Consider the following 27,789-nt stretch of genomic DNA (forward strand, 5'->3'; position numbering starts at 1 on the left):
TTAAAAAAAAATCATCCAGTGTGAGGCTCGAACTCTCAACCCTGAGATCAAGAGTCACATGCTCTTCCAACTGAGCCAGCCAGGTGCCCCTAGAAGAAGATTTTTTAAGATGCAGGAAGCACAAACCATAAAGGACAAACCTGGTGACTTTACATGAAGCAATACTCAAGGAATGAAAAGCCAAACCTCAAACCAGGAAAAGATACAGCCAAACCTGTAACTATCAAAGATCTGTGTTCAGAATATGTAAAGAATTCCTACATTTCAACAAGAGAGACAACACAATAGAAACATGGGCAAGTGACATAATTGATTATTCACAGAAGAACAAACACAATTAGCTTGCAGACATAGAAAGATACTGAAATAATAAGTAATCAAGGCGATCTGAGCTTAAACCAAAGTGAGATGCCATGTTACACCTCTTAGGTCGGCATAAAGTAGGGGTAGGAACAGTGAGGATGAGGGGCACTCTGCAATGGTAGGGAACAATTGTACATCCACTTTGGGCAAACATCTGCCTACACCTCATAAAGTTGAACTTGCACATGCCCCAAATTCTGCACATATATACCGACGGATGTGCTCAAAGTGTTCATAGCGATGTTGTCTACACTAGTCCCACACTGGCAACAACACCAATGCCTACCGATAGCACAGCATAAGTCGTGGTATAGACACATGGTGGGATCCTCTACAGCAGTGAAAAGGAGTGAGTTCCAACTAAGTGAAGACAAGAAATGAGCCACAGAAAACACCACCGTATGTTTCTACTTACGGAAGGTCAAAGACAGTCTGGATTAAACAATATCTTGTTTAGGAATATACACACAGTTGGTAAAATGAGGGAATGAAAAACCAAAATCTAGCTGGAAGGCTGTAACATTAGGGAAAGGATGCATCAGTAGCTTTGAAAGTACTGGTAACATTGTGTTTCCTTACCTGGGTCATGGATTCATGGGAGATACTTAACATACATATTTTAAACACTCTTTTGTCTACGTGGTAGATTTCATAATTAAAACAAAATAAAAACAAGAGTTTCAGCTCCTATTGCTTAGGGAGGCGGTGGCATATTTGGAAGTGGATACATGTGGGGGCAGGGGCCTCTGGGCCCACCAGGAGAGCTGGGTCCCAGTTGGGAGAAGGGATGGGGTTGAGTATTTGTCTGGGGCTCCGGTAGGTGTATCAGTCATGGTGTGGATGCTGTGAATGTGCTCAGAGAGAGATCCAGAGGGATCTGTACATGTTGTGGGGCTGAGAGTGGTCAACGCTGTTAGGGAGAGTAGCCAAACATTCATGGGTTAAGCCACCCCAACACAAATGATACAAAAATTCCTTTCAAATGATACTGCTCAGAGCCCACCCAACAATAATTCAAGGGACATTTGGACCTGACTTGAAAGGCCTGCTACATGCAGGGGTGCATCATCTAGTCTATAAGTGAAGTGTGGGGGGCTAGTGGGGCAGTCTGATGGGTCAAGGGAGAAAGTATATTTTAAAAAGTAGTATTTGCTAGGGCACCTGGGTGGCTCAGTCAGTTAAGTATTCAACTCTTTTTTTTTAAAGATTTTATTTATTTATTTATTCATGATAGACATAGAGAGAGAGAGAGAGAGAGAGAGGCAGAGACACCGGAGGAGGGAGAAGCAGGCTCCATGCCTGGATCCCGACGTGGGACTTGATCCCGGGGCTCCAGGATCGCTCCCTGGGCCAAAGGCAGGCGCTAAACTGCTGAGCCACCCAGGGATCCCCAGTATTTGACTCGATTTCAGTTTGGGTCATGATCTCAGGGTGACAGGGTTGAACCCCACATTGGGCTCCCTGCTCATTGGGGAGGCTGCTTGAGATTCTCTCCTCCCTCTGTCCACCTCTTCTTAAAAAAAAATATCAAAAAAAAAAAAGTAGTATTGGGTTTGGGGCTGGAGCTCAAATCTCAGGGTGGTGATGATAGACATCTGAGGGTTTCTCGTGAGAAAGTGGCATGGCTGAGGTCAACACTGGCATTTGGGGATCTGACCACCATATTAGACTGGGATGAAACTAAATGAGACCAGGAGATGAGGCTGGGGCCTGATAAAGGGTTTTGACTCTGTACTGATGATGGGACTTGGTTTTCCCTCCAGGAGAAGCTTTTAGTAGTTTATTAAGCACAGGAAATGTTAGGATTCAATCCAAAATTTGGAAAGATCAAGCTGGTGGCTGTGTGGAAGTTGGCCTTGACAGGGGATGAGCAGGGAGCAGGGATACCAGTGAGAAGACCAGTGACAGGTGGTGCTGGGCTGAGCTGACACAGGGACCATGGGTTTGGAGACCAGAGAGGGGTCATTGTTAATACTGTCCTGAGTGCCGATGCCATACTGAGTATTTAGGGAGACTTTGGCTTTGGACATTCATTCTGGCACAAGGAGACTCTCTGCTAAATTCTTTTTTATTTTATTTTTAATTTTTTTCTTTTTTATTTTAAAGACTTATTCATTTAAGAGAGAGAGAGTAGGGTGGGGAGGGAGGAGCAGAGGGAGAGGAAGAGAAGCAGACTCCTTTCTGAGCGCAGAGCCCTATACGGAGCTCCATCTCTGAACTCTGAGGTCATGACCTAAGCAGAAACCAGCAGCCTGATGCTTAACCGACTGAGCTACCCAGATGCCCCTCTCTGCTAGATTCTCAACTCACCTGGCCCACTGAGGTAAAGAAAGGACAGAGAGGGGAAGAGGGAGGAAAGGAGTGAGTGCCGATTGTGAAGAGGAGGGGTTGACTCCACGTGACAGATGAGATGATGAGGTTCTTTGCTTAAAGTCACACAGCTATTAGGGGCCGAGCCAGAAGGCAGCTCCGAACTCCCCTGAAGGAAACTACCACCCAGAGCCCATTCTGAGCAGTCAGGAGGCTCTTGTCAGGCATGTACGTAGCATGTTTCCTTGAGTTGAGACCTCAAAGGAAGGGAATGTGTGCAAGAGCAGACCTTGCTCTGGGCCTGAAGAAGAACAGATCGTAAAGGCCTGAGGACAGGCAGGGTGTAGAAGTGGGGAAGCCACTTTTCTAGGGATCTGGGACTGGCTGCACTTGGGCAAAGGGCCAGACACATCCTCTCTCTCACCCATCCTTGTCTCCGGCTGCTGGCCCGAGTCCCACCCCAAAACCCAGGTTGAGTGAATGTACGGAAGATGGGCCATTAGGTTATGTGCAGATTTTCTTCAGACAGAACGAGCAAGCTTCAATCCAGAGCTGCAAGGACCATTTGGATGGCTCAGCGACCCCGGGTGCTGTACGGGTGTGCTCTTCTGGCCCATCTGGGCCCATTGGGGCCTCAGTTTACACTCAGAACTGGGTTAGAACCAGCCTTCTGTTTAAATAACTCTAAAAGGAGGATAATATGGTCCCTGCCTTTTCTGGGCAATAGGGGCAGTAGGTGACGTAAGGCCTGGGCAGGGGAAACAGGACTTGTCTCCAAGCGAGTGCTGCCTACCTGCCTGGGGTCTGGATTCCCATGGCCTGGCCCAGCTGCACCCCCCCCCACCCCCCTCCGCCACCCCAAGGCAAAGAAAGGCTCTTCTCTGCTGCCACCTAGTGCTGGTCCTGGGAATGACACCTGGGCGGAGGCGGGGTGGCGGGAGCGCGCCCGGGAGGTCACGGGGCCCTGAAAGCGGCCCACGGAGCGCGGTGGGACACGCGGGGCCCGTCACAGCCTGGAGGGGCGCCGGGAGGCACACAGCCGGGGGCAGGGGGTGCAAACCGCGGGGTATTTCGCAAGTGAAAGAGGCCAGACCTAAAGGACCCCGGGCTGAGAGCAGGATGCTGGGATGTGGGAAGGCGGCAGAGAGGTCCGCAGGGAGCGCTGGGGGGCGGGGGGGGGGGCAGGCTGCGGAGTGACCCCGGCCCGGGTGGGGGGCCTGGGTGCTCAGCTGCAGGAGGAGCTGCAGGAGGAGCTGAGCACCAGGCTTCTCGGGCACCTGCTCAGCCCTAGACGCTCCGGTCCCCGTCCCGAGGCTTAGGGTGACCCCGGCAGCTCCGCCCTGGTGGAAGGCGTCCTGTTCAACCGGGGCCCATGCTCGGGTTCAGAAGGCTGGCCTGGGGCGGGGACCTCAGGTTCTGGGGTGCCTGGAGGCATATAGGGAAGACCTGGGGAAACAGAGGAATCAGCCAATTCTCTCCCAAGAGATCCCAGCCCACGGGCCAGGCCCACAGGCAATGCCCACAGGCCGGCAGCAGCTCCACAGCTCCCACCCACAGGCAGAGCGCAGCCGGGTTCCCCAGGCAGAGAGCCCGACACCAGCCCCCACCTATGGCTGCAGCACAGCTCAGCAGGAAACACGGGGCGCAGTCAGTGGCCATCTCCCACCTGCACAGGCAAGGGCCACGGGGGGGTGGGTTTGGGGGAGTTGGAGGGGGTGGGGTGGGGGGTGGGTGTTGTGGGGTTGTGGGGGGGTGGGGGTGGGCTGGGGGTGTGTGGGGGGTGGGTGGGTGGGTGCGTGGGTTTGGCACCGCAGGCTGAGGGAAAGGTCTTTGAAAAGGGAGGAGCAATGGGGATCCCTGGGTGGCGCAGCGGTTTAGCGCCTGCCTTTGGCCCAGGGCGCGATCCTGGAGACCCCGGATCGAATCCCACGTCGGGCTCCCTGCATGGAGCCTGCTTCTCCCTCTGCCTGTGTCTCTGCCTCTCTCTATCTCTCTTTGTGTCTCTCATGAATGAATGAATGAATGAATGAATAAAAATCTTTAAAAAAAAAAAGGGGGGGAGGAGCAAGTTGCAGCTCCCAGGCTGAGGGCCCAGAGGGAAGCCCCACTTAACCAATACCCTCGACAGGCATTGCTGCAGTTAGAAAGGGGAAGAAGAGCCTGGAAAAAGAATGGTTTCTTTCTTTCTTTCTTTCTTTCTTTCTTTCTTTCTTTCTTTCTTTCTTTCTTTCTTTCTTTCTTTCTTTCTTTCATGAGAGACAGAGAGAGAGAGAAAGAGAGAGAGGGAGGCAGAGGGAGAAGAAGGCTCCATGCAAGGAGCCCGACATGGGACTCGATCCTGGGTCTCCAGGATCACACCCTGGGGTGAAGACAGCGCTAAACTGCTGAGCCACCCAGGCTGCCCCTGGTCCAGATTTTAGATGGGATAAGTGACTCTGGAATCCTCTTGTCTCAACAGGAGCATGGCCTGGGGTGAGGGTGAGGGTGGAGACGTGAGGAGTGGATGGGTGTGCACTTCCCTAGGTTGGAAGCTTTAACATCTCCATCTTTTCTGGGCTGAGCCGCTGTGTTTGGGGACACTGCCTGCAGTTGTAATGAATCCAGTTACCTTAGGGATGACTTAGCTTCCCAGAGATCTGAACAATTTCCTGCCTTTATGTCTTTGTCCTCCCTTGAGGGCCTTCTCTCCTCCACTAGATCCCGAAGTCGTCCCCAGTGAATGACTGTGTGTTCCTTTTAAGGGGGCTTCCCTGCCTCCTAAGCCTGCCTGGGGGTTATGGCCTGCCCTGCCGGGAGGCCAGGACTAAAAGGTAGGGGGCTGGTCTGGGGCCTGCCCACATTCTCTGCTTTCAGGCTTTCCCAAAGATCCCTTTTCCCAACTCCTCCAACCAGGATCATGCTCCCTTCTCAATCCTCCCAGAGCCCTTTGTCTACACCTCCAGGAAGACCTGCCACTATCTACCCTGCATCATAATGGATATGACCTGTCCAGACGAACAAGTGCAGGTGCCTTTGCAGGAGTTCATGATCTCATGAGGGAGAGAGGCATGAAATACGTAAATGCACTAGTTTTGAGTCACCAATACTGGGCAGGAATTGAGGTGGAGGGAATGTTATGTAAATAAATCAAAATGTCTATAATTTGAACATGCCCCCAAATATTGTCAGTGAGCTGAATAAAATACTGCCCTGTATGTCTTTCTCCTCTTCATGTATCTGTGGAATTTGCATTTTATTAAATACAGATATGTAATAAAATTCAAATACTTTCAAGAGTGGTACTCAACGTAGAACAACTGTTTGCGATTGTGTCTTTTCTTATTCAATCAGTGGTGAAAATACAAAATACTATCCCATGAAGATCTGTGAAATGTTGAGATATTTTAAAGGAGACTCCTCTTTGAGAGGTTCTGAATGCCATCATTCAGTGTCATCGTCAGGCTTGGGCCCATCCTGGACCACCCCTCCCGGCAGGGCTGGGCCTTACTTTGGCTTTGAAGCTCTGCACGTCATCAAAACCCACCCACTGGTTGCCCTGGAAGGCATAGGGCACCTTCAGGTCCTTGATTCAGTGGCCCCCGTCCAGGAGCAGATCTGTAGGGGAGAGGGCAGAGCTGGGGAGGATGCGGCAGGCACTTCTGGTGCCAGTGCCTCCTTGCCCAGAGGAGACTGGAGATTGGACAAACTCCTGTCTGCGGGAGCCGGCAGGACCTCAGAGGCTCTAGACTGCATGACCCAGAACCCTAGATTCGATGAGGCCCTGGGGCCTAACCATAATCCAAATGGACACATACGGGTGGAATCGACCCAGCCAGAACTCACCATGCCTGGCATCTGCATTCAGAAACTATGGGAGAAGTGCGGTCCCCAACCCCGCCCATCCTGGGGATGGCTGTGGGTTTTGCACCTCATACTAAGCCAGCAGCTGTCCCTCTTTGGAGAAGGGGCTGGGGGTTCCAGGCATTGTGGCTGGGGAACCCACTCTGGTATCTTATGGGGAGGCCAGGGTGACAGACCACCCATAGGTGGGCATGCCAAGGATCAGTGGGCAGGCAGGGACCCCTTGAGGCACAATGGAAATGCGATGTACATAAAACAGAGAATTAAGAATTCCGTGATTGGAAATTTCAAATACCTTCTTTTTTTTAAATTTTTATTTATTTATGATAGTCACAGAGAGAGAGAGAGAGAGAGGGGGAGAGGCAGAGACACAGGCAGAGGGAGAAGCAGGCTCCATGCACCGGGAGCCCGATGTGGGACTCGATCCCGGGTCTCCAGGATCGCGCCCTGGGCCAAAGGCAGGCGCCAACCCGCTGCGCCACCCAGGGATCCCTCAAATACCTTCTAATATTAGGGAGAGAACCTATCTCAGCAGAGGAGAAAAAAATTATTAATACATGTCCGGTATAGATTAAGCTCAGGATACGGTTACGGGTTAGGGATAGGGTTAGATGCAGGGGTTAGGGATAGGGGTTAGGGTTAGAGTTACAGGGTTATGGGGTTAGGCAGTTAAGCTGTTAGGGTGTTAGAGTGAGCATTTTGCGGTGTTACCGTGAAGAATTAGGTTTAGGGTGATAGGGTTAGAATGTAAGGGTGTTAGGGTTAGAGTTAGGGCAAGGAGAAAGTCAGGGGGAGGGTGACGGTTCGGGTTCGGGTTAAGGTTCGGGTTAGGGTTCAGGGTAAGGGATCGGGGTTAGGGTTAGGATTCGGGGTTAGGATTTGGGGTTCGGGTTAGGGTTTGGGGTTCAGGTTCGGATTGGGGGTTAGGATTCGAGTTCGGATTGGGGATAGGGTTAGGGTTACGGTTAGGGGTTAGGGTTTGGGATAGGGTAAGGGTTAGGGTTAGGGGTTAGGGTTATGGTTAGTGTTAGGGTTGGGTTAGTGTTAGGGTACGGGGTAGGGTTAGGGTGAGGGGTAGGATTAGGGTTAGGGTTAGAGTGTTAGGGTTAGGGTTAAGGTTAGGGTTAGGGGTTAGGGTTAGAGGGTTAGGGTTAGGGTTAGCGTGAGGGGTTAGGAGTTAGGGTTAGGGTTAGGGATTAGGGTTGGGGTTAGGGTTAGGGGTTAGGGTTAGGGGTTAGGGGTTAGGGTTAGGGTTTAGAGTTAGAAAGTTAGGGTTAGAGGGTTAGTGCTAGGGTTTGGGTTAGGGGTTAGGGGTTAGGGTTAGGTTAGGTTAGGGGTTAGGGGTTGGGCGTTAGGGTTAGGGTTAGGGTTTAGGGTTTAGGGTTAGGGTTAGGGTTAGAGGGTTAGGGTTAGAGGGTTACAGTTAGGGTTAGGGTTAGGGTTAGGGGTTAGGGGTTAAGGGTTAGGGTTCGGTTTAGGGTTGGGGTTAGGGTTAGGGGTTAGGGTTAGGATTAGGGTTTAGAGTTAGAGGGTTACGGTTAGAGGGTTAGGCTTAGGGTTAGGGTTAGGGTTAGAGTGTTAGGGTTAGGGTTAAGGTTAGGGTTAGGGGTTAGGGTTAGGTTTACGGTAGGGTGAGGGTTGGGGTTAGGGTTAGGTTTAGGGGTTAGGGTTAGAGTGTTAGGGTTAGGGTTAAAGTTAGGGTAAGGGGTCAGGGTTAGGGTTACGGTTAGGGTGAGGGTTAGGGTTAGGGTACAGGTTAGGGCTAGGGTTAGGTTTAGGGTATCGGTTAGGGTTAGGGTATGGGTTAGGGTTAGGATTAGGTTTAGGGAAAGGGTTAGGGTACAGGTTAGGGTTAGAATTAGGGTTAGGGCACCAGTTACGGGACGGTTTAGGGTAAGGCTTAGGGTACGGGATAGTGTTATAGTACAGGTTAGGATACGGGTTAGAGTACGGGTTACGGTTAGGGTTAGGGTTCGGTTAGGGTTGGGTATTGGTTAGATTTTGGGTATGGGATAAGGTTAGGGTACGGGTTAGGGTATGGATTAGGGTTAGTGGTTAGGGCTTAAGGTTAAGGTTAGGGTACTGGTTAGGGTTAGGGTCAGGGTTAGGTTTAGGGCTAGGTGTTAGGGTTAGGGTTAGGGTTAGGGTTCTGGTTAGGGTTAGGGTTAGGGTACGGGTTACGGTACGGGTTAGGGAACTGGTTAAGAATAGGTTTAGTGTATTGGTTAGCGTAAGGGATAGTGTTAGGGTTAGGGTTCTGGTTAGGGTTAGGGTAAGGGTACAGGTTAGGGTGAGGGTATGGGATAGGGTACGAGTTAAGGTTAGGTTACGGTTAGGGTACGGGTTTGGGTTCGGGTACGGGTTAGGGTACGGGTTAGGTTAGGGTTAGGGATAGGGTTTAGGGTTAGGTTATGGGTTAGGTTTAGGGTTAGGGTTAGGTTATGGGTTAGGGTATGGGTTAGGCTATGGGTTAGGGTACGAGTGAGGGTACGGTTAGGGTTAGGGTTAGGGTTAGGGTACGGGTTAGGGTTGGCTAGGGGTTAGGGTTAGGGTATGGGTTAAGGTTAGGGTATGGGTTAGGGTACAGGTTAGGTTACGGGTTAGGGTAAGGAGTTAGGGGTTAGGGGTATGGTGAGGGTTAGAGTACAGGTTAGGGTTAGGTTTAGAGTTAGGTTTGGGTTTAGGGTTAGGATTAGGGTATGGGTTAGGGTTAGGGTATGGGTTAGGTTACAGGTTAGGTTAGGGTACAGGTTAGTGTACAGTTTAGGGTTAGGTTTAGGGTTAGTGTACGGATTAGGGTTAGGTTAGGTTTAGGGTACGGTTTAGGGTTAGGTTTAGGGTTTAGGGTTAGCATTAGGGTACGGATTAGGGAACGGTTTAAGGTACGGTTTAGGGAATGGGTATGGTTAGGGTTAGGGTTAGGGAACGGGTTAGGGTGAGGGTTAGGGTTAGGGGTTAAGGTTAGGGTTAGTTTCAGGGTTAGGGTTCGGGTTAGCTAGGGTACGGGTTAGGGTGAGGATTAGGGTACGGGTTAGGGTACGAGTTAGGGTACGGGTACGGGTACGGGTTAGGTTAGGGATAGGGTTACGGGTTAGGGTTCGGGTTGGGCACAGGTTAGGATACAGATTAGGGTTAGTGGTTAGGGGTTAGGGTTAGGGTTAGGTTAGGGTATGGGTTAGGTTTAGGGTCAGGGTTAAGGTTAGTGTAAGGGGTTAGGGTTAGGGTTAGGGGTTAGGGGTTAGGGTTAAGGTTAGGGTTAGGGGTTAGGGGTTAGAGTGAGGGTACGGATTAAGGTACCGGTGAGGGAACGGGGTAGGGTTAGGGTTAGAGTACGGGTTCGGGTACGGGATAGGGTTAGGGTTAAGGTTAGGGTTAGAGTTAGGGTACGAGTTAGGCATAGGGTACAGGTAGGGTTAGGGTTACGTAAGTGTAGGGGTTAGGGTTCGGGTACGGATTAGGGTACGGGATAAATTTAGTTTAGGGTTAGGTTTCGTGTTTGGGTTTCGGTATGCGTTAGGGTTAGGGTTAGGTTAGGGTTTAAGGGTTAGGGTTAGGGTTAGGGTTAGGATTAGGGTTAGAGTGTTAGGGTTAGGGTTAGGGTTAGGGGTTATGGTTAGGGTTAGGGTATGGTTAGCTTTAGGGGTAGGGTTACGGTATGGGTTAGGGTATGGATTAGGCTACGGATTAGGGTACGGGTGAGGGTACGGGTTAGGGTTAGGGTTAGGGTACGGGTTAAAGTACGGTTTAGGGTAGAAGTTAAGGTTAGGGGTAGGGTTATGGTTAGGTTAGGGTATGGGTTAGAGTACGGGTTAGGGTACGGTTTAGGGTTAGGGTGAGGGTACGGGTTGGGGTACGGTATAGGTTACGGGTAAGGGTTAGGGTATGGGTTAGTGTAGGGGTTAGGGTACGGGTCAGGTTTGGGTAGGGGTTAGGGTTAGGGTACAGGTTAGGGTACGTGTTAGGGTACAGGTTAGGGTTAGTTGTTGGGTTAGGGTTAGGGTAAGGTTAGGGTTAGGGTATGGGTTAGAGTACGGTTTAGGGTACTGGTTAGGGTATGGTGAGGGTACGGGTTATGGTACCGGTTAGGGTACGGGTTAGGGTTAGGTTTAGGGTTAGGATACGTGTTTGGGTATGGGTTAGTGTACGGGATAGGGTTAAGTTTAGGGTACGGTTTAGGGTATGCGTTAGGGTTAGTGTTAGTGTTAGGGTACGGGTTAGGTTTAGGATTAGTGTACGGGTTAGTGTACAGGTTATGGTACGGGTTAGGGTACAGTTTAGGGTTAGGGTATGGTTTAGGGTTAGGTTACGGGTTAGGGTAAAGGTTAGGGTACGGTTTAGGGGTGGGGTTTAGGGGTTAGATTTAGCGTTTGGGTATGGGTTAGGGTAAGGGTTAGGGTCATGTTCAGTTTAGGGTTATGGTTAGGGTAGCGGTTAGGGTTAGGGTTAGGGTACGGGTTAGGGTACGGGATAGGGTACGGGTTAGGGTATGGGATAGGGTAAGGGTTAGGAGTTAGAGTTAGGGTTTAGGGTTCCAGTTAGTGTACCTGTTAGGGTACAGATTAGCGTTAGGGTACAGGTTAGTGTTTGGGTACGGGTTAGGGTATGGGTTAGCGTAAGGGTTAGGAGTTAGAGTTAGGGTTAGGGTTGTGGTACGGGTTAGGGTAAGGGTTAGGGTTAGGTTTTCAGTTAGGGTTAGAGTAAGGGTATGGGTTAGGGTTAGGGGTAGGGTTAGGGTACGGGTTAGAGTACGGGTTAGGGTAAGGGTTAGGATTAGGGTTAGGGTACGGGTTAGGGTACGGTTAGGGTTAGGGTACGGGTTATGTTTAGGGTAAGGGTTAGGGTTGGGTTAGGGTTAGGGTACGGGTTAGGGTACGGGATAGGGTACGGTTTAAGGTTAGGGTGCATGGGTCCCGGCATTGATTGCATCTCAGTCAGTCAGAGGGGATCCCTGGGTGGCGCAGCGGTTTGGTGCCTGCCTTTGGCCCAGGGCAAGATCCTGGAGACCTGGGATTGAGTCCCAGATCAGGCTCCCGGTGCATGGAGCCTGCTTCTCCCTCTGCCTGTGTCTCTGCCTCTCTCTCTCTCTGTGACTATCATAAATAAATTTAAAAAAAAAGAACTCAGTCAGAGAAAGACAGATACCAAATACCATACAATTGCATTCACATGTGAATTTTAAGAAACCAAACAAACTGGCAAAGGGGAGAAGGGTGGGATGATAGAAGCAAACCAAGAAACACACTTAACCACAGAGAATAAACTAATAAATACCAGAGGAGGCGGAGGGGGGTAGGGAATCAGGGGATGGGGATAGTGGAGGGCACCTATGACCAGTACCAGGCGTTGTATGCAAGGTTTGAATCACTATGTGGTAAACCTGAAACTATAAACCTGAAACTGTGTTTACAAACAGGAATTCAAGTAAAACTTAAAAATAATTATTGGTAGTATTGATGAAACATGTGCGCACAAGAGATAAAATCAGAAAGGCAACTGAAAATCCAAATGGAGTATTTAGAGCCACAAATCCCCTCCTTAGCTCAGCTCAGGAGAAGCCTGCCATGCCTATTCTCACGCCAGCAGAAGCCTGGATTTTGATTCTCTGGGGAGGCCACTGACTTGGTGGAGTCAGGCTATCTTTGAACCCAAAACCTAAATAGAGTGCCTAAAACTAAACTGCCCAAGATACTAGGAGTCCCAGTGCAGGCACATGCCAAGACCCAAACTCTAACCATACACAGACATAACCCTAACCCTACACTTAATCTTAATGTTAACCTAACCCTTAAACAAGATCTATCACTAATCGACAACCAAACAAACCCCAAGACTGAAACACCTTCACTGAACCTTCCTGGCAATGCTCACCGTAACTCCTAAACCTATTCTAAACCCTTAACCCTGACCCCTACCTTAAATCTAACCCTAACCCTAACCTCTAACCCTAAACTTAACTTAATGTACTCAAATCCTATTCCTAACCTTAACCAGTACCCAAACACTAACACTCTAGTACTAATGCTATCTCATACCCCAAACTGTACCCTAACCCGTACCCTAAAACTAACCCCTAACACACTCCCTAACTGTATCTCTTACCCTTTTCCAAAACCGTACCCTGACCCTGACCCTGACCTAACCCTAAGCCCTAACCAAACAATAACCATAACCCTAGCCCTAACACCTATCCTAACCCTAACCCTCGCCCTAACCCTAAACCTAGCCCTAACTTTAACCCTTACCCCTCACCCTAAACTCTAACCCTAACTCACACCCTAACTCCTAACCCTAACTGCAAACCTAAGCCCAACCCTAACTCTAACCATAACCCTAACCCCAACTCCTAACCTCCTGCCCTAATCCCTAGAGCCTAATCCCTAATCCTAACTCTAAATCCTATCCCTAACCCTAACCCCCATCCTAACTCTTAACTATTGACCATTACCCTTATGCCTCACATAACCTCTAATCCTTAACCATAAGCATAATCACTAACCCCTAACATCTAACCTAAGGCTAACCACCAACTGCCTCCCCTCCCCTGACCCTACCATTCATTCTACTCATTCACTTACCCTGTGGTTCTGAGGAGTCCCTTCTGATGTGGACGTGACCCCCAACAACGCCTCCAGAGTCCTCCAGGGGGTCCTGAGGAAGCAGGGCTCCTGTGAGTGGGGACATGGCCCCACGTGTTCCTGAGTCATAGTCAGCATGTCCTGAGGACGCTGGGTCTCCTGTCCCTGTGGACTATGCCTCACATCCTCTGGAAGCCTCACAGCAGGTCCTCAGGAAACCGGGGGCTCCTGTCAGCCTGGACATGGCCCCATGGCCCCCAGAAAACTCACCGTGGGTCCTGAGGGGGCTGTGGGTTCCTGTCAGCATAGACGTAGCCCCATATTTCCCGAAGCCAAAGTGCAGGTCCTGAGGAGGACGGGGGTCCTGTCAGTGTTGACGTGACCCCACATTTTCCTCAAGCCTCACCATAAGACCTGAGGAGGCTGGGGGCTCCTGTCAGCATGGATGTGGCCCCAAATCTTCCCAAACCTTCACAGTGGGTCCTGAGGATGCTGGAGACTCCTGTGAGTGTGGATGCGGCACCCACATTTTTCTTAGGCCTCACCACAGGCCCTGACAAGGCTGGGGTCTTCTGTCCACATGGACGCATCCCCATATTTCCCCAAGTCTACACCGGGGGTCCTGAGGAAATCAGTGTCCTGTTGTGTCACTGTGGCCCCACGTCCTCCCGAAGCGTCACCAAGGGTTCTGAGGAGGCCGGGGCTCCTGTCACCGTGAATGTGGCCCAGAGCTTCCAAAGCCTCAACTTATGTCCTGAGGGGCCCGGGAGCTCCTGCCAGAGTGGACGTGGCTCCACATCTTCCTGAAGCATCTCCTCGGGTCGTGAGGCGGCCCAGGGGCTCCTGTCAGCGTGGATACGGGCCCACATCTTCCTGAAGCCTCCCCGGGGGTCCTGAGGCGTCTCAGGGGCTCCTGTCTGCATGGATGTGGGCCCACAATTTCCAAAAGCCTCCCCGCGGGTCCTGAGGCATCCCAGGGCTCCTGTCAGCGTGGATGCGGGCCCACATCATCCTGAAGCTTCACCGAAGGTCCTGAGGAGACCGGGGCTCCTGTCAGCGTGAACGCAGCCCAATTTCCCCCTAAAGACTCCCCGTGGGTCCTGAGGAGGCTGCGGCTCATCAGCGTGGATGGGTCCCCACCTCCTCCTCAGGCCTCCCCAGCACAGACTGGCCCCTGTTAATGTAGGCAGACGAGGCCTACTGTGCATGCGCGCCCCCTGGGTGGGACCTGGGCTCGGGCGCCCCCTGCGGGACACTCAGGCGCTGCACTAGGCTGTACAGGAAGTGACAGGCACTCCAGGGGCCGCACCTGCCTCCTTCCAGGCTCCAGCTGCGGCCTGGTAGCTTCAGAAACGTCTCACTGATACGGAGCCCAACACCCGGCTTCCCAGAAATACTATTTTCGATTCGATTTGATTTGATTTGATAATTTTCCATTCGATTCGTTTTGATTTGATTCAATTCGAGTACTTTCGATTTGATTTGATTCGATTCGATTCCTTTCAATTCGATTCGATTCTTTTCAATTCTTTTCAATTCGATTCAATTCGATTATTTTCGATTCGATTCGATTCGTTTTTTTTGGAATCGATTCGATTCTTTTCGATCGACTCTTTTAAATTCAATTCGATTCTTTTTGCTTTGATTCAATTCGATTCTTTTCGATTTGATTCGATTCTTTTCGATCGACTCTTTGATTTGATTCGATTCATTTCGATTCAATTCTATTCGATTTCTTTCGATTCTTTTCGATTTGATGGATATGATTCGATTCTTTTCGATTCAATTTGATTCAAATCTCTATTTGATTCGATTCGATTCGATGCTATTCAATTCATTTCGATTCGATTCTATTCCATTCGATGCGATTTTTTCAATTCGATTCGATTCTTTAAGATTTGATTTGATTCGATTCTTTTCGATTCCATTTGAATAGATTCGATTATTTTCAATACGATTTGATTCGATTATTTTCGATTCAATTCGATTTTTTCGAATCGATTCGATTCTTTTCGATCGACTCTTTTCTATTCGATTCGATTCTTTTCTATTCGATTCAATTCGATTCTTTTCGATTTGATTTGATTCTTTTCGATCGACACTTTTCGATTCGATTTGATTCATTTTGATTCGATTCTTTTTGATTCATCGATTTGATCCTTTTCAATTCGATTCGATTGTTTCAATTCGATTCGATTCTTTTTTTCGAATCGATTCGATTCTCCTCGACCGACTCTTCAATTCGATTCGATTCTTTTCGATTTGAGTCTTTTTGATTCGATTCGATTCGTTTTGATTTGATTCGATTCGATTTCTTTCAATTCGATTCTTTTCAATTCGATCGATATGACTCGATTCTTTTTGATTCGATTTGATTCGAATCTCTTCTATTTGATTCAATTGATTCGATTCTTTTCAATTCAATTCGATGCTTTTCGATTCATTTCTATTCGATTCGATGCAATTTTTTCAATTTGATATGATTCTTTATGATTCGATTCGATTTTCGCTTTGATTCAATTAGATTCTTTTCGATTTGATTCGATTCTTTTCAATCGACTCTTTGATTCGATTCATTTCGATTCAATTCGATTCGATTTCTTTCGATTCGATTCTTTTCGATTTGATGGATATGATTCGATTCTTTTCGATTTGATTTGATTCAAATCTCTATTCGATTCGATTCGATTTGATTCGATGCTATTCAATTGATTTCGATTCGATTCTATTCCATTCGATGCGATTTTTCAATTCGATTCGATTCTTTAAGATTTGATTCGATTCGGTTCTTTTCGATTCGATTTGAATAGATTCGATTCTTTTCAATACGATTTGATTCGATTATTTTCGATTCAATTCGATTTTTTCGAATCGATTCGATTCTTTTCGATCGACTCTTTTCTATTCGATTCGATTCATTTCGATTCGATTCTTTTTGATTCGTCGATTTGATCCTTTTCAATTCGATTTGATTCTTTGCGATTCGATTCTTTTCGATTCAATTTGATTCGTTTCGATTCGATTCGATTATTTTCGATTCGATTCGATTATTTTCTATTTGATTCGTTTTGATTCGATTATTTTCGATTTGATTCGTTTCGATTAGATTATTTTCGATTCGATTCGTTTCAATTCGATACGATTCGATTAATTTCAATACGATTCAATTAGATTATTTTCGATTCGATTCGATTCGATTTGAACCATTCGATTCGATTATTTTCGATTCAATTCGATTCGATTCGATTATTTTCGATTCGATTCGTTTCAATTCGATTCCATTCGATTATTTTCTTTTTTTTTTATTATTATTTATTTATGATATTCACACAGAGAGAGAGAGAGAGAGAGGCAGAGACACAGGCAGAGGGAGAAGCAGGCTCCATGCACTGGGAGCCCGACGTGGGATTCGATCCCGGGTCTCCAGGATCGCGCCCTGGGCCAAAGGCAGGCGCCAAACCGCTGCGCCACCCAGGGATCCCTCATTCGATTATTTTCGATTCGACTCGATTTGATTCGATTTGTTTCGATTCGATTCGATTAATTTCTATTCGATTCAATTCGATTCGATTCAATTATTTTCGATTTGATTCGTTTCGATTCGATTCGATTCTTTTCGATTCCTTACAATTCGATTCGATTATTTTCGATACTTTTCAATTCGATTCGATTATTTTCGATTCGATTCCATTCGATTCTTTTTTTCGAATCGATTCGATTCTTTTCGATCGACTCTTCAATTCGATTCGATTCTTTTCGATTTGATTCGATTCGATTCTTTTCGATTTGAGTCTTTTCGATTCGATTCGATGCCTTTCGATTCATTTCTATTCGATTCTATTCGATGCGATTTTTTCAATTCAATTCGATTCGATTCTTTTCGATTCGATTTGATTTGAATCGATTCGATTTTTTTTCGATACGATTCGATTCGATTATTTTCGATTCGATTCAATTCGATTATTTTCGATTCGATTCGTCTCAATTTGATTCGATTCGATTATTTTCTTTTTTTTCGATTCTATTATTTTCGATTCGATTTGTTTCCATTCGATTTGATTCGATTATTTTCGTTTAGATTCGTTTCGAATCGATTATTTTCGAATTGATTTATTTTGATTCGATTCGATTCGAATATTTTCGATTTGAGTCGTTTGGATTCGATTATTTTCGATTCGATTCGTTTCAATTCGATTCGTTTCGATTCGATTCGATTCGTTTCGATTCAATTCGATTCGATTAATTTCAATTCGATTTGATTCGATTATTTTCGATTCGACTCAATTCGATGCGATTCTTTTTGATTCGATTCTTTTCGATTCCTTTCAAGTCGATTCAATTCTTTTCAATTCGATTCGATTCGATTCTTTTTTTCGAATCGATTCGATTCTTTTTAACCGACTCTTCAATTCGATTCGATTCTTTTCGATTTGAGTCTTTTTGATTCGATTCGATTCGTTTTGATTTGATTCGATTCGATTTCTTTCAATTCGATTCTTTTCGATTCGATCGATACGACTCGATTCTTTTTGATTCGATTTGATTCAAATCTCTTCTATTTGATTCAATTGATTCGATTCTTTTCAATTCAATTCGATGCTTTTCGATTCATTTCTATTCGATTCGATGCAATTTTTTCAATTTGATTTGATTCTTTATGATTCGATTCGATTAGATTATTTTTGATTCAATTCGATTCGATTATTTTCTATTCGATTTGTCTCAATTCGATACGATCCGATTATTTTCGTTTCCTTTCAATTCGATTCGTTTCGATTCGATTAATTTCTATTCAATTCGATTATTTTCGATTCAATTCGTTTCGATTCGATTCAATTATTTTCGATTCAATTCGATTCGATGAATTTCGATTCGATTTGATTCGATTATTTTCGATTCGATTCATTTCGATTATTTTCGATTTGATTCGTTTTGATTAAATTATTTTCATTTCGAATCATTTCGATTCGATCGATTCGATTACATTATTTTCGATTCGATTCGTTTCTATTCGATTCAATTAGATTATTTCGATTCAATTCGTTTTGATTATTTTCGATTCGATTCGATTCAATTATTTTCGATACGTTTCGATTTGATTTGATTCGATTATTTTCTATTTGAATCGATTCGTTTCGATTATTTTTGATTCAATTCGATTCGTTTCAATTATTTTCGATTCGATTTGTTTCGATTCGATATTTTCGATTTGATTCGTTTTGATTATTTTTGATTCGATTCGTTTCGATTGGATTCGACTCGATTATTTTCGATTCGATTTGCTTTGATTCGATTCGATTCGATTATTTTCAATTCGATTCATTTCGATTTGATTATTTCGATTCGATTCGATTCGATTATTTTTTATTCAATTCGTTTTGATTCTATTCAATTTGGTTATTTTCGATTCGATTCAATTCCATTCGTTTTGATTCGATTCGATTAATATCGATTCGATTCGTTTCGAGTATTTTCAATTAGATTCGTTTTGATTCAATTATTTTCGATTCGATTCGTTTCGATTCGACTATTTTCAATTCGATTTGATTCGACTCGTTTATTTTCGATTCGTTTCAATTTGTTTCGATTCGATTCGATTTGATTTGATTATTTTCGGTTTGATTCATTTCGATTCGATTAGATTCAATTATTTTCTATTCGAATCGTTTTACGATTTGATTTACGATTCGATTCGATTATATTCGATTCGATTCATTTCGATTCGATTTGATTCGATTATTTTCGAATCGTTTCGATTCGATTACATTATTTTCTACTCGATTCATTTCTATTGGATTCAATTCGATTATTTTGATTCAATTCGATTTGATTTTTTTAGATTCGATTCGATTCAATTATTTTTGATTCGTTTCCATTCGATTCATTTCAAATGGATTATTTTCTATTTCAATCGATTCGTTTTGATTATTTTCGATTCGATTCATTTCGATTCTATTCGATTCAATTAATTTCAAATCGATTCAATTCGATAATTTTGATTCAATTCGTATCGATTTGATTCGATTATTTTCGATTCGATTCGTTTCGATTCAATTATTTTCGATTTGATTCGTTTCGATTCGATTCAATCCAATTATGTTCGATTCAATTCGATTCAATTATTTTCGATTTGATACGATTCGATTTTATTCGATTTGATTAATTTCGATTTGATTCGATACGATTCTTTTAATTTCGGTTCGATTCGATTGATTTGATTATTTTTGATTCGATTCGTTTCGATTCGATTCGATTCGCCTATTTTCCATTCGATTTGTTTCTATTCGATTATTTTCTATTCAAATCGGTTCGATTCAATTCGTTTCGAACCGATTTGATTCGATTCGATTATTTTCGATTCGATTCGTTTCGATTTGATTTATTTTTGATATGTTTCGATTCGATTATTTTCTATTTGTTTCGATTTTATTTGATTCAATTATTTTTTATTTGATTCGTTTTGATTCGATTATTTTCGATTCGGTTCGATTTGACTCGATTCGAATATTTTCGATTCGAGTCGTTTCGATTTGATTATTTTCGATTCGATTCATTTCGATTCGATTATTTTCTATTTGATTCAATTCGATTCGATTCAATTATTTCGTTCCGATTCATTTCGATTCGATTCGATTAATTTCGATTCGATTCGTTTTGATGCCATTCGATTCGATTCAATTCGATTCGATTTGATTCGATTCGATTATTTTCGATTCAATTCGTTTCAATTTGATTCGATTCGATTATTTTCAATTCAATTCGACTAATTTCGATTCGATTCGAATCGATTCGATTCGATACGATTATTTTCGATTCGATTCATTTCTATTTGATTCGATTCTATTATTTTCGATTCGATTCGAGTCAATTCGGTTAATTTCTATTCTATTCGATTCGACTCGTTTCGATTATTTTCGATTCGATTCGATTCAATTCAATTATTTTTGATTTGATTCGATTGGATTATTTTCGATTCGATTTGTTTCGATTCGATTATTTTCGACTTGATTCGATTCGATTACTTTTTATTCGATTCGATTCGATTATTTTCGATTTGATTAGTTTCGATTCGATTCGATTATTTTCGATATAATTTGTTTCGATTTGTTTCGATTCGATTATTTTCGATTCGATTCGATTCTATTCGTTTTGATTCGAGGCGATTAATATCAATTCGATTCTTTTCGATTCGTTTCGATTATTTTCGATTAGATTCGTTTTGATTCGATTATTCTCGATTCGAGTCGTTTCGATTCACTGGATTCGAGTATTTTCGATTCAATTCGATTCAATTATATTCGATTCAATTCGTTTCGATTCGATTCGATTATTTCGATTCAATTTGTTTTGATTCGATTTTTTTCGATTCGATTCAACTCAATTAATTTCGATTCGATTCGATTCGAGTAATTTCGATTCAATTCGATTATTTTCGATTCGATTTGATTCCTTTCCATTATGTTCAATTCGATTCGTTTCGATTCGATTCTATTATTTTTCGATTCGATTCGTTTTGATTCGAATCGATTATTTTCGTTTCAATTCCTTTCGATTCTATTCAATTCTATTATTTTAGATTCGATTCGATTATTTTCGATTCAATTTGTTTCGATTCGATTTGTTTCGAATGCATTATTTTCGATTCGATTCGTTTCGATGCCATTCGATTTGATTATTTTCAATTCGATTTGTTTCAGTTTGATTATTTTCGATTCGATTCGTTTCAATTCAAATATTTTCGATTAATTTATTTCCGATTCGATTCGTTTTTATTCGATTAGACTATTTTCGATTTGTTTCAATTCGATTTTTTTCGATTCGATTTGATTCGATTATTTTCGATTTGATTCGATTCCTTTACATTCCATTACTTTGATTCCATTCGTTTCAATACGATTCTATTATTTTCGATGCAATTCGTTTCGAATCGATTCGATTCGATTATTTTCGAATCGATTCGTTTCAATTCGATTCGTTTCGATTCGATTATTATTATTATTTTTTTTTTTGATTCGATTATTTTTGATTCTATTCGTTTCAATGCCATTCGATTCGATTATTTCCGATTCGATTCATTTCAATTCGATTATTTTCTATTCGATTCGTTTTGATTCGATTCGATTCAATTATTTTCGATTTGTTTAGATTCTATTTTTTTCGATTCGATTCGATTCGATTAATTTCGATTTGATTTGATTCGATTAATTTTGATTCGATTCGACTCGATTATTTTCGATTCGATTCGATTCGATTTGAGTATATTTGATTCGATTCATTTCGAATCTTTTCGATTCGATTCGATTAATTTCTATTCGATTCGATTCGATTATTATCAATTTGATTCATTTCGAATCAATTATTTTCGATTCAAATCATTTCGATTCGATTTGATTTGATTATTTTCTTTTTTTGATTCGATTATTTTTGAATCGATTCAATTGATTACATTATTTTCTACTCGATTTGTTTCTATTCGATTCAATTTGATTATTTTGATTCAATTCGATTTGATTATTTCCGATTCGATTCGTTTCAATTTGATTATTTTTGATTCGATTCGTTTTGATTCGATTCGATTCAATTATTTTCGATTTGTTTCGATTCTATTTTTTTCGATTCGATTCGATTAATTTCGATTTGATTTGATTCGATTAATTTTGATTCAATTCGATTCAATTCTATTATTTTCGATTCGATTCAATTCGATTCTATTCCGTTATTTTCATTTCGATTCATTTCGATTCTTTTCAATTATTTTCGATTTGATTCGATTCGATTCGAATAGATTATTTTCAATTCGATTCGTTTCGATTCGATTCGATTCGATTATTTCGATTCGATTCAATTCGTTTATTTTTGATTCAATTCCATTCGACTCAATTATTTTCGATTTGATTCGTTTCGATTCTATTAAATTCGATTATTTTCGGTTCGATTTGATTTGATTATATTCGATTTTATTCGATAAAATTCGATCATTTTCGATTCAATTCATTTCGATTCGATTATTTTCGAATCTATTCATTTCAATGCCATTCCTTTCTATTATTTTCGATTCGATTCATTTCGATTCGATTATTTTCGATTCTATTTGATTCGATTAATGTCGATTCGATTCAATTCATTTGATTCGATTCGATTAATTTTGATTAGAATCAATTCAATTCGATTAGATTATTTTCGACTCTATTCGTTTCAATTCAATTATCTTCGATTCGATTATTTTCTATTCGATTTGAATCGATACAATTTTTTCGATTTGATTTGATATGATTATTTACGATTTGTTTCATTTCAGTTCGATTATTTTCAATTTATATGACTCGATTAATTTCGATTCGGTTCTATTCGATTCGATTTGATTTGATTAATTTTGATTCAATTCGATTTGATTATTTTCGACTCAAATCGTTTCAATTCGATTTGATTATTTTCGATTCTATTCGTTTCAATTTGATGATTTTCGATTCGATTCGTTTCTATTCGATTCGATTTGATCATTTTCGACTCTATTCCATTCCATCCGTTTTGATTATTTTCAATTTGATTCATTTCGATTCGATTATTTTCGATTCGACTCGTTTCAATTCATGGATTCGAGTATTTTCATTCGATTCGATTCGACTCGATTATTTTCCATTTGATTTGTTTCAATTTGATTTGATTCGATTCGATTCGATTATTTCCTATTCGATTCGTTTCAATTCGATTATTTTCGATTCAATTCGACTCGATTATATTCGATTCGATTCGTTTCGATTTGATTCGATTCGATTATTATCGATTCAATTCGATTCGTTTCTATTATTTTCGATTAGATTCGTTTCGATTCGATTATTCTCGATTCGATTCATTTCGATTCTACTGGATTCGAGTATTTTCGATTCGATTTGATTCAATTCGATTCGATTTGATTATATTCGATTCAATTCATTTCGATTCGATTTGATTCGATTATTTTTGATTCGATTCGTTTCGACTCGATTTTTTTCGATTGGATTCGATTGGATTCGATTCGATTAATTTTGATTCGATTCGATTATTTTCGATTCGATTCGATTTCATTATTTTCGATTCAAATCTTTTCGATTCGAGTCTATTATTATTATTATTTTGATTTGATTCGATTTGATTCTTTTCGATTCTATTAATTTCGATTCAGTTGATTCGATTCCATTATTTTCGACTCGATTCGTTTCTATTTAATCGAAACGAATCGAATCGAAAATAAACGAATCGAAATGAATCGAATAGAAAATAATCCAATCGAATCGAATGGAAAATAATCGAATCGATTCGAAACGAATCAAATCGAAAATGCGCGAATCGAAAAAAATTGAATCGATATTAATCGAATCGAATCGAATCGAAAAGAATCGTATCGAAATGAATTGAATCAAAAAAAAGAAATGAATTGAATCGAAACGAAAAGAATCGAATCGATCAAAAAGAATCGAAAAGCATCGAACCGAATAGAAAAGAATTGTATCAAAATGAATTGAATCGAATCGAAAAGAATCAAATCAAAGAGAATTGAAATGAATTGAATCGAAAAGAATCAAAACGAAAAGAATTTAATCGAAACGAAAAAAATCGAATTGAATCAAATCGAAAAGAATAGAATTGAAATGAATTGAATCAAAACAAAAGAATAGAATCGAATCAATTTGAAAACAATCGAATTGAAACGAATCGAAAAGAATCAAATCGAATCGATTCGAAGAGAATTGAATCGAAAAGAATCGAATCGAAATGAAAGAATCGAATCGAATCCAATCGAAAAAAATCGAATCAAATCGAATCGATAAGAATCGAATCGAAAAAAATCGAATAGAATTGAATCGAATCAAAAGAATTGAATCAAATAGAATCGAATCTAAGCGAAAATAATCGAATTGAATCGAATCGCATCAATAAGAAAAGAATAAATAAGATCGAATAGAATTTAATCGAATCAAAATAATCGAATCGAATAGAAAAAAATCGAATAGAATAGAATCGAATCAAAAAGAATCGAATCGAATCTAAACAATAATAATCGAATTGAATCGACTCAAATAGAAACAAATCGAATTGAAAAGTCGAATCTAAACGAAAATAATTTAATGAATAGAAACGAAAAGAATCGAATGGAATCAAATCGAAAAGAGTCGAATCAAATCCAATAGAAAAGAACCGAATAGAATCGAAAAAAATCGAATAGAATCGAAAAGAATCGATCAAAGAGAATCGATTCGAATTGAAATGAAAAGAATCATATAGACTCTTATCAAAAAGAATTGAATCGAATCTAAACGAAAATAATCGAATTTAATTGACTCGAATCGAAACAAATCGAATCGAAAAGAATTGAATCTAAACGAAAATAATCTATTTGAATCAAATCGAAAAGAATCTAATCGAATCCAATCGAAAAGAATCGAATCGAATCGAAAAAAATCGAATAGAATCTAATAGAATCGAAAAGAATCGAAACGAATCGATCGAAGAGAATCGATTAGAATCGAAAGGAAAGAATCGTATCGAATCGAAAAGACTCAAATCGAATCGAATCGAAAAGAATCGAATTGAATGGAATCGAGTCGAAAAGAATCGAATCAAATCGAATTGAATTGAAAAGAATCGAAACGAATCAAATCAGATCGAATGGAAAAGAATCAAATCGAATCAAAAAGAATCGAATTGAATCGAAAAGAATCGAATCATATCAAATATAAAAGAATTGAATCGAAAAGAATCGAATTGAAACGAAAAGAATCGAATCGAATAGAAAAGAATCGAATCGAATTGAAAAGAATCAAATCGAATTGAATAGAAAATAATCAAATTGAAACGAAAAGAATCGAATTGAAATGAATCGATTTGAAATGAATAGAATCGTATGGAATCGAATCGAAAAGAATCCAATCATATCGAATCAAACCAAAAAGAATCGAATTGAATAGAATAGAAAAGAAATGAATCAAATTGAGTCGAAAAGAATCGAATCGAATCACATCGAAAAGAAACGAATCGAAGCGAAAAGAATCAAATCAAATTGAAGAGAATCGAATCGAATAAAAAAGAGTAGAATCGAATCGAATTGAAAAGAATCAAATCGAAAAGAATCGAATCGAAATGAAAACAATCGAATCGAATCAAATTGAATCGAAAAGAATCGAATTGAATGAATCGAATCGAAAGGAATCGAATCGAGTAAAATAGAAAAGAATCGAATTGACTCGAATAGAAAAGAATCGAATCGAATAGAATAGAATCGTATAGAAATGAATCGAATCAAAACGAAAAGAATCGAATCGAATCGATCAAAAAGAATCGAATAGAAAAGAATCGTATCGAAATGAATCGAATCGAATCAAAAAGAATCAAATCAAAGAGAATTGAAAATAATCGAAATGAATCGAATCGAAAAGAATCCACACGAAAAGAATCGAATCGAAACGAAAAGAATCGAATCGAATCGAAAATAATAGAATTGAAAAGAATCAAATCGAAACAAAAGAATCAAATCGAATCGAATCGAAAACAATTGAATCGAAAAGAATAGAATCGATGTGAAAAGAATGGAATCAAAAGAATCGAATCGAAACGAAAGAATCAAATTGAATCGAATCGAAATAAATCGAATCAAATCGAATCGAAAAAAATCAAATAGAATCGAATCGAATCAAAAAGAATCGAATCGAATCTAAGCGAAAATAATCGAATAGAATCGAATCTCATCGATAAGAAAAGAATCGAAAAAAATCGAATAGAATTGAATCAAATCAAAAAGAGTCAAATCGAATCGAAAAATATCGTATAGAATGGAATCGAATTAAAAAGAATCGAATCGAATCTAAACGAAAATAATCGAATTGAATCGAATCGAAAAGAATTGAATCAAATCGAAAAGAATCGAATCCAATCCAATCGCAAAGAATCGAATTGAATCGAAAAAATTTGAATAGAATCGAATAGAATCAAAAAGAATCGAAACGAATCAATTGAAGAGAATCGATTAGAATCGAAATGAAAAGAATCGTATCGAATCGAATCAATAAGAATCAAATGGAATCGAATCGAAAAGAACTGAATCGAATCGAAATGAAAACAATTGAATCGAATCGAAAAGAATCGAATTGAATGGAATCGAGTTGAAAAGAATCAAATCAACTTTAATGGAATCAAAAAGAATCAAATCAAATCGAAAAGAATTGAATTGAAAAGAATCGAAATGAATCGAATCAGATCGAATGGAAAAGAATCGAATCGAATCGAAAAGAATTGAATCGAATCGAATCAAAAAGAATCGAATCAAAAAGAATCGAATCAAAGCGAAAAGAATCGAATCGATAAGAATAGAATAAAAAAATCAAATTGAAACCAAAAAATCGAATCGAAACGAAGTGAAAAGAATCGAATCGAAACGAATCGAAAAGAATCGCATCGAATCAAATCGAATAGAAAAGAATCGAAACGTATCGAAGCAAAAAGAAGTGAATTGAATCGAATAGAATTGAAAAGAAACGAATCAAATCGAATCGAAAAGAATTGAATCAAAATGTATCGAAAAGAATCGAATGTAATCTAATCGAAAAGAATCGAATTGAATCGAATCAATAAGAATCAAATCAAATAGAATAGAAAAAAATCGAATAGAATCGAATAGAAACGAAAAGCATCGAAACGAATCGAATTGAAGAGAATCGATTTGAATCGAAATGAAAAGAATCGTTTCGAATCGAATCAAAAAGAATCAAATCATATCAAATCGAAAAGGATCCAATCAATGAGAATCGAAAAGAATCGAAATGAATCGAATTGAATCGAATTGAATAGAATCGAAAAGAATCGATCGAATCGAATTGAATCGAAAGAATCGAATCGAGAAGAATCGAAACAAATCGAATCAGATTGAATGGAAAAAAATCGAATCGAATGGAAAAGAATTGAATCGAATGGAAAAGAATCGAATCGAATCGAAAAGAATCTAATCGAATCGAAAAGAATCAAATCGAAATGAAAAGAATCGAATTGAATCGAAAAGAACCGAATCGAATCGAATCGAATCAAAAAGAATCGAATCGAATCGAATAGAAAAGAATCGAATAGAATAGAATTGAAAAGAATTGAATCAATAGAATCAAAAAGAATCAAATCAAATAGAATCGAAATGAATCGAATCGAAAAGAATCGAATTGAATCGAAAAGAATCTAATCGACACGAAAAGAATCGAATCGAATCGAAATGAAAAGAATCGAAACGATTCAAATCGAATCAAAAAGAATCAAATCAAATAGATTCGAAAAGAATCAAAATGAATCGCATCGAAAAGAATCGAATCGAATTGAAAAGAATCGAATCGAATCGAAAAGAACCGAATCGAATTGAATCGAAAAGAATCGAATCAAAAATAATCGAAAGGAATCGAATCAGATCGAATGGAAAAGAATCGAATCAAATCGAAAAGAATCGATTTGAATCGAATCGAAAAATCGAAGAATCGAATCGAATCAATTCAAATCGAAAAGAATCAAAACATATCGAAGTGAAAAAAAGCGAATTGAATCGAATAGAATTGAAAAGAATCGAATCGAATCGAAAAGAATTGAATCAAAATGAATCGAAAAGAATCGAATGTAATCTAATCGAAAAGAATCGAATTGATAAGAATAAAATCAAATAGAATCGATAAAATTGAATAGCATCGAATAGAAA

The 27,789-nt window shown here is 40.8% G+C and overlaps 1 pseudogene; it reads right to left on the bottom strand.

Moving 5' to 3' along the window:
* Positions 1-3,988: 3,988 nt before the first annotated feature.
* The window catches only part of LOC140636087 (chitotriosidase-1-like), a 195,275-nt pseudogene continuing 171,474 nt past the window's right edge, over positions 3,989-27,789 (bottom strand).

The sequence above is a fragment of the Canis lupus genome, chromosome 6 (assembly GCF_048164855.1).
Source record: "Canis lupus baileyi chromosome 6, mCanLup2.hap1, whole genome shotgun sequence".
NCBI lineage: Eukaryota > Metazoa > Chordata > Mammalia > Carnivora > Canidae > Canis > Canis lupus.